At 46.1% G+C, this 6,000-nt stretch overlaps 1 long non-coding RNA gene across 1 annotated transcript; it reads right to left on the reverse strand.

The window, feature by feature from the left end:
- Positions 1-1,563: 1,563 nt before the first annotated feature.
- LOC140680375 (uncharacterized) lies at positions 1,564-5,651 on the reverse strand. Its single transcript, XR_012051572.1, has 2 exons — positions 5,416-5,651; positions 1,564-2,111 (listed from the first exon to the last, which is right to left on the reverse strand). It is a non-coding gene; the product is annotated as an uncharacterized lncRNA (long non-coding RNA).
- Positions 5,652-6,000: the final 349 nt, after the last annotated feature.

The raw sequence follows: 6,000 nt of genomic DNA on the forward strand, positions 1-6,000 counted from the left end.
CTGGCAGCAGATGCAGGGCATAGAAAAATCTCTTCCTGTACAGCTGCAGAAGCAACATATTCCAGCACAGTCAGGGAAGCTTTGGATGTTCTGGGTGCTGCCAGGAGACTGAAATGGGGGAAAGGAAAGGGTGAAGGGTCATGGAAAGATGGAGCTTGGAATGTCTTTGGGAGTGGTACAGGCAGCACATCCCAGAACTGCAGACACCCCAGGGTACAGTGGGTCCCTGCACCCATCACCCCAGAGCAGCACCACGGTGAGGTGAGCAGGTAGAGAAGCAAAATCAAACAATCACAGAGGCATCAGCCCTACAGCAAACAGGACTGTGGCAGACACAGCTGAAACGGGATTTGGGGCTTCTGAAAACTGGCAGGAGGAAATGGATGTTCACATCAGCGATTAAAACATGGGATATTCTGCCAGAGGACATCTCCTAAGCCAAGAAGTTGATGAGATGCAAAACAGATCTGGACATTCACACGGACACTAAGGACACAGGGAAGAAGAGCAGGAGCAGGAACACATTTAATGGATGCCACACTCCATGGAGGTCACACTCCAGTGGGCTCTGGCTCCCAGGGACTCCAACACCAGAACAGTGAGGGGAGGCAGGTGGGTGTTTTAACACGTGCTGCAAAGTGTTGGTGCCTCTGAAGGGCCTGACAGCAAGAGCTGCCAGTGAGAAGTGACAGTCCCAAGGGACAGAGATGATCCATTTGGGGTGTTTCCATTCTTTTAATGCCACAGCAAAGGGGAAGCTGATGAGGACAGAGCAAAATCCTGACCAGGCAGCAGCAAGTGCCTGGTGTGGGCACCACTGGGATTCCTGCCTGAGAGAGGAAAAATGCCCCAATATTTATAGCCTGAGGAACGCCAAGCACTTCATTCCACACACTGTCTGAATGTTTGCTCAGAAGCAGAACCAGGAGCAGCAGTGTCTGGGGATAAAGGAGTGAAGGGCCTCCAGATCCAGGAGCTCCCATCTGTGGAATTGCTGATTAAACACACCCAGGCTGGGGGAAAGCTGCAGAGCACTGCTTTGTTGGTGTTAGTCAGCACATCAGCCCTGTCTGATGAAACGAGGAAGCCTTAAGGGAAAACAGCTTAAAACCTTCACAAAAAGCTCACAAAGGCTTGTCCTGATGCCAGTTCAAGTCCCTGTCAGCAGATTCCCAAACCAAAGCAGCCTTTGATGCCAGCTGGGCACACATTCCCCACAATATTTCAGTTGAAGGCAATAAAAACAACAACAAAAATAATTTCTGATACTTTGCCCTTGACTAATGTGCACTTACTGAAATAAATAACCACCTGGTCTTGCCATTGAAGAGCAACACAAACATTGCCACAAGCAGATTATTGACCAGAAATACAGAAGCAAGTTATAAACAGGTTCGTAATTCAATAAACAGAACTGTGAAGCATTTCTAAACAGACCATACAAACCTCACTCTACCTGCCTCCAACAAAGGAAGTCAAATATCTATTTATGAGATTCTAACTCCCTATTTTCTATGCCATTCAGCACAAAGAAGAAAAAAGAATCAAGATAAAGAGAGGGCATATTTTAGCTGTTCAGGATTTATTCATTCAATTTACATTTGAATCAATTATCCAGGCAAAGCTCGAACACTGCCAACGTGATTCAGGTGGCTGAACACACATCATAAATAGTGCAGCATTCAAGTCATATAATCCATGCCTGCCGTTCCTGGGTGGCTCCATAAGCAGGAAGAATATCCCGACTCACAGCGTGTCATTATTTCCAAGCAGGAGCGTGCTTGGCTGCAGCTCGGAACAGAGCTCTGAAACCTCTCAGACAAAGCCCTGGCTAACATCCAGCCCAGTGGATTAGGGATAAACCCCTGGAAGGCTGGGCCAAACCCCCAGCTCGGGCAGGACTGAGCAGGGCAGGGACCCACCTGGCTGGGCTGGACATTTGTCACTTCAGGAGCGTTGAGGTCACTGATGGCTCCTGGGGTGGGAGAGCCCCTGCATCCTGCTGTGCCCTCAAAAATGATACAGAGCTTCCTCTTTCAGGTTGTGGCAACTCACACTCCCCCTCAGGATTCCCTTTTTCTGGCTGTGGTTATGGCACACAATGCATCTCTCTGAAAAAAACAGATGAGAAAACTCAACTCATTTCACAACCAGAGAGCGAAGCTGCTCCTCTGCACAGCTTTTCTCCAGCAGAACATTTCTGCACTGCAATAGAGCTTAACTTTGCACAAACGCAAGGAGACAAAGAATTATGAAGCCATGTATCCCATTAGCATCCAAATGCAGCTGTGGAGGCAAGGGGTTTTTCTGGAGATAAGGTGGTTTTGAAACACTGCTAAGAGGAGGAAAAATTTCCTTTATGAAACACATTTTTCATGGACCTGAAATCCACAGCGCATTATAAAACTGAATTTGTTGCTGTTGTTTTTATTTTACAGTATTAATCACTAAAGGCTTGCTTAGGTGGGCAGGAAAAATCCATTTCCCCATTGTATTAACTTCACACAATTTAAGAAGCCTTTCAAGGCCCACATAAATGCAAGTAAGCACTCCCAAGTCTGGCTGGTCCTGCACACAGATGCTGGGAGCATGTCAGCTGGACTTGCCAGACATTCCAGAGGTGGAGAACATTTAAATCCTGGAGTTCCATCACTTGATTTAAAGTCTGTAGGAAATGAGCTTTCCCAGAATACCATTTCCCTTGGGATAGAGAATGAGAGGAGATTCACCCTCCATCCCAGAGGATTACCTGTGCTGGGGAGGCAGCAAACACTCTTAGATCCTGAGTGCTGGGATTTCTCCAGCTTTGAGATTCTGAGAATTAACAAACACAAAGACTTCACTCATTTGGCCTCCCCAGTCTGACATCAAGATTTGATGAGAACAAGTGCACAGGGTGAAGGGAAGAACCAGAAAGGTTCACTGAAGATATTTAACAAAACTCTTTTGTATTTGCTAAAGCAGATGTGCACTTATAAGACAGAACTCTTACCCCAGTGACAACAGACTGCCTTTAGTCAATTCTTAGTAAAATTACCTTATTTCAGTGTGGGAAAACAGATGGATTTGGTGCATCATCTGGAGATAAACGGACCCGGGTCAGGTGTAGGCATAAACACACATCAGAGCTTTGGAATTTTACTGCTCACTCCCTCAGACAACTACATTTTCATACAATATACATAAACATTGTTTTGGCACATGAACAGCACAGCCTAAGAGCCAACTGATGTCTGTGTATATGCAAGGTTCCTAATGCCCAGCCTGACTTTTAGGAATCAACAGAAATACAATATGCAATTGTTCCAGCAAAGAACAATTCAAAAAGGGGAAATTAGAAAGGAAAAACAACAACAACAAAAAAAGGGGGGGGGGGGAAAGGTAAATAAAAAAAAAAAACTAAAAACAAACAAAAAAACCCTTTTTGTCTTGTATAATTTCAATTTTGTAAAAGGAGCAATCAGGGAAGAAAACATCCCTGTGGACTTGCAATTGATTTCCAGAACAAAAGCTCCAAGGGATCTTGAAGGAGGTTGATCTGAAAAACAAAAGATGACCTTCTAGGCCAGTCACAAGAGCACATCGCTGCAATCCTCCCCTCTCATCCAGCAGGAAGGAGAGTTGCTCGATAAAGGCTTTGCACATCATTGCCACGTTAGCAGGAGCTGGTGTGAAAGGGGTTCTGGCAGTGTCACAGCTTTGTCCCCTGCCTGCCCCAGCCTCTGGGAGCGGCTCCCACACAGCTGCTCGCAGAAAATGTCAGGAAAATGTTGTGAAACTTCAGCCTCAGACAGCCACTGAGCTCACACTTACCTCCCCAGGCATTTCAGAGCTGTAATTATGGGTGGCTTGGGCACACACATGCTTTCCCCTTTCTGAAACGCAATTACAGCTGCAGAGAAACAGGAGGAGATTTATGGAGGGAACACCAGAAGAATCAATATATCAGCCCAGGTGGAAGACCATGATTTTGAGCTGCTGCTGAACTACACTAAAGCACCTAAATTAACTTAATTATGTGTCAAAACGGGTTTACTTGATATATAAGAGATATTTGTTTTAAAAAAACCTCTCAGTTCAGTTTAAAAAAGCAGGCTCGGCTCTCAATCAGCATAGCTCTTCCAATCAACTTTTAAAGACTGCATGTACCATGAGACCCAGACGTTTTATAGCTCATCTCAAAGTTATATTTAGATAACAGGCATTCAGCAATTTACAGACAAAATCAAGTCAGAAATATCAGCCGACTGATACAAGAGAAAATAAGGAGGCAGTCTAGGATGAAAGCTAATCTTTACATGCCTAAGCTTCAGTACTGCCACAATTAGATGTTCATGTATCTGGATGGTGACAGCCACTTGGGAAAATATATATATGTGTGTGTGTATTTTTATATAAATATATGTATATATTTAATATATAGATATAAGAAACAAAGTCCATTCCTTCCTTCCTCCTTTTCCATAAGTTTGCCACTTTAGGGCAGCATTTCAAAACACAATAACTTGTCTAAACAATTAACAAACACTCCACCGTGGTAGGCTCTGTCCTGAAGGTGGTGACACATGTTAGTGCAGCTGGAACAGGCACATTGCAAATGGGGTGCCCATAACAAACACCCTGACAGGTCAGGAAAGCACCAGGGTACCTCCCTATCAGCATCACCAGCAACACGAGGACACCTGAAAAGAAGCATCATTTACAATTTCTGTGGTACAGCAGCTCCTGTGTCCAATGGAGAAGCAGCTGGAAACATGAGAATGTTACTGCATTTCAGCTCAGAGATTTAAACTTAAGTCAGGGAGAAACCCAGGCCTAATTGTTTTCCTTTCAGAGGTGGCAGGGTCTCAGCCGTGCTGTCACACATGGTTCCAGCGGGGCTGTTATCCATTAGCAGTGCAGACAGAGCAGAGATCTCCTCCTGCTGCAGAGCTGGGGCACAGAGGGGAACACGCTGCTCACACACAGGCTGCCTGGGCAGGTTCAGCCTGTGACACACCTACAGCTCCCACAGGCACCCTCCTGATTGTGGCAGGCACATTTCTCTCACCCTCAGGATTTTTCATAGAGGTGCACAGGGAGAAATGAAGGAGAAAACAATTTCTATTTCTGCTCCTTGTTTTTCCTATGTGGAATGTGTTTGGAGAATTGTTTAGCTGGAGTGATTGCTTGACTGGAGTCTGGTGAGGATTGTTTGAGCCTGATGGCCAATCCAATCCACCTGGGGCTGGGCTCTCAGAGAGGGTCACGAGTTGTGTGAGAGTTAGAGAAAGTAGTATGTAGCTTTAGTATCTTCCTTTTTATATAGTATATTAATGTATTTTAGCATAATTATAATAAAGAAGTCATTCAGCCTTCTGAATTGAGTCAGACAATGCCATTTCTTCCCACTGGGTTCGCCTGCGTTTACAATACCTGATGCAGCCCCGGGCAGGTGACATTGTCACAGCCAGGGAGACAAACCAGGGTCCTGCCCTGTTTCCGTGGAGGCTTTGTAAAAGGTGTCTCAGGAGCACAGGCTCCATGGCTGCATCACGGAGCTTGGTAAGAAAAATCCCTCTTCTCCTGGTCCTGGCCCCAGGGAATGCCAGCAGAAAGGAGCTTGCCTTGGCTTGGAACTCACACGGGATGTTGATGCTTGCATCAACACTGCTGCAAAGTGGAACTTCTGTGGAACAAAACAAAAAAGAGCAATTAGAGAAATCATCAGGAGATGGCTGGAACCCAGTTCAGTGTTCTGAAGTGCTACCTCAGGAGAGGGCAGCCTCAGCAAACAGGTGGGCACTGCTCCCCTCCCCGAGCAGGGGGCACACCAAGCACACCAGGCCCTGTTTCAGGGCTCTTGTGGCCTCACAGCCAAAAGTCTGGTCCAAATCCTTGCCCAGAGCCTGCTGCTGAGCCCAGAGTCTGGATCCAGGGAGATCCCAGCCTCACCACCAGCACTGCCAGCTGTGCTCCCTAAGGCCCTGTGCCACAGCTGGATCCCAGCTTTCCTCTAGA

Source organism: Taeniopygia guttata, chromosome 20 (genome assembly GCF_048771995.1).
Source record: "Taeniopygia guttata chromosome 20, bTaeGut7.mat, whole genome shotgun sequence".
Taxonomy (NCBI): Eukaryota; Metazoa; Chordata; class Aves; order Passeriformes; family Estrildidae; genus Taeniopygia; species Taeniopygia guttata.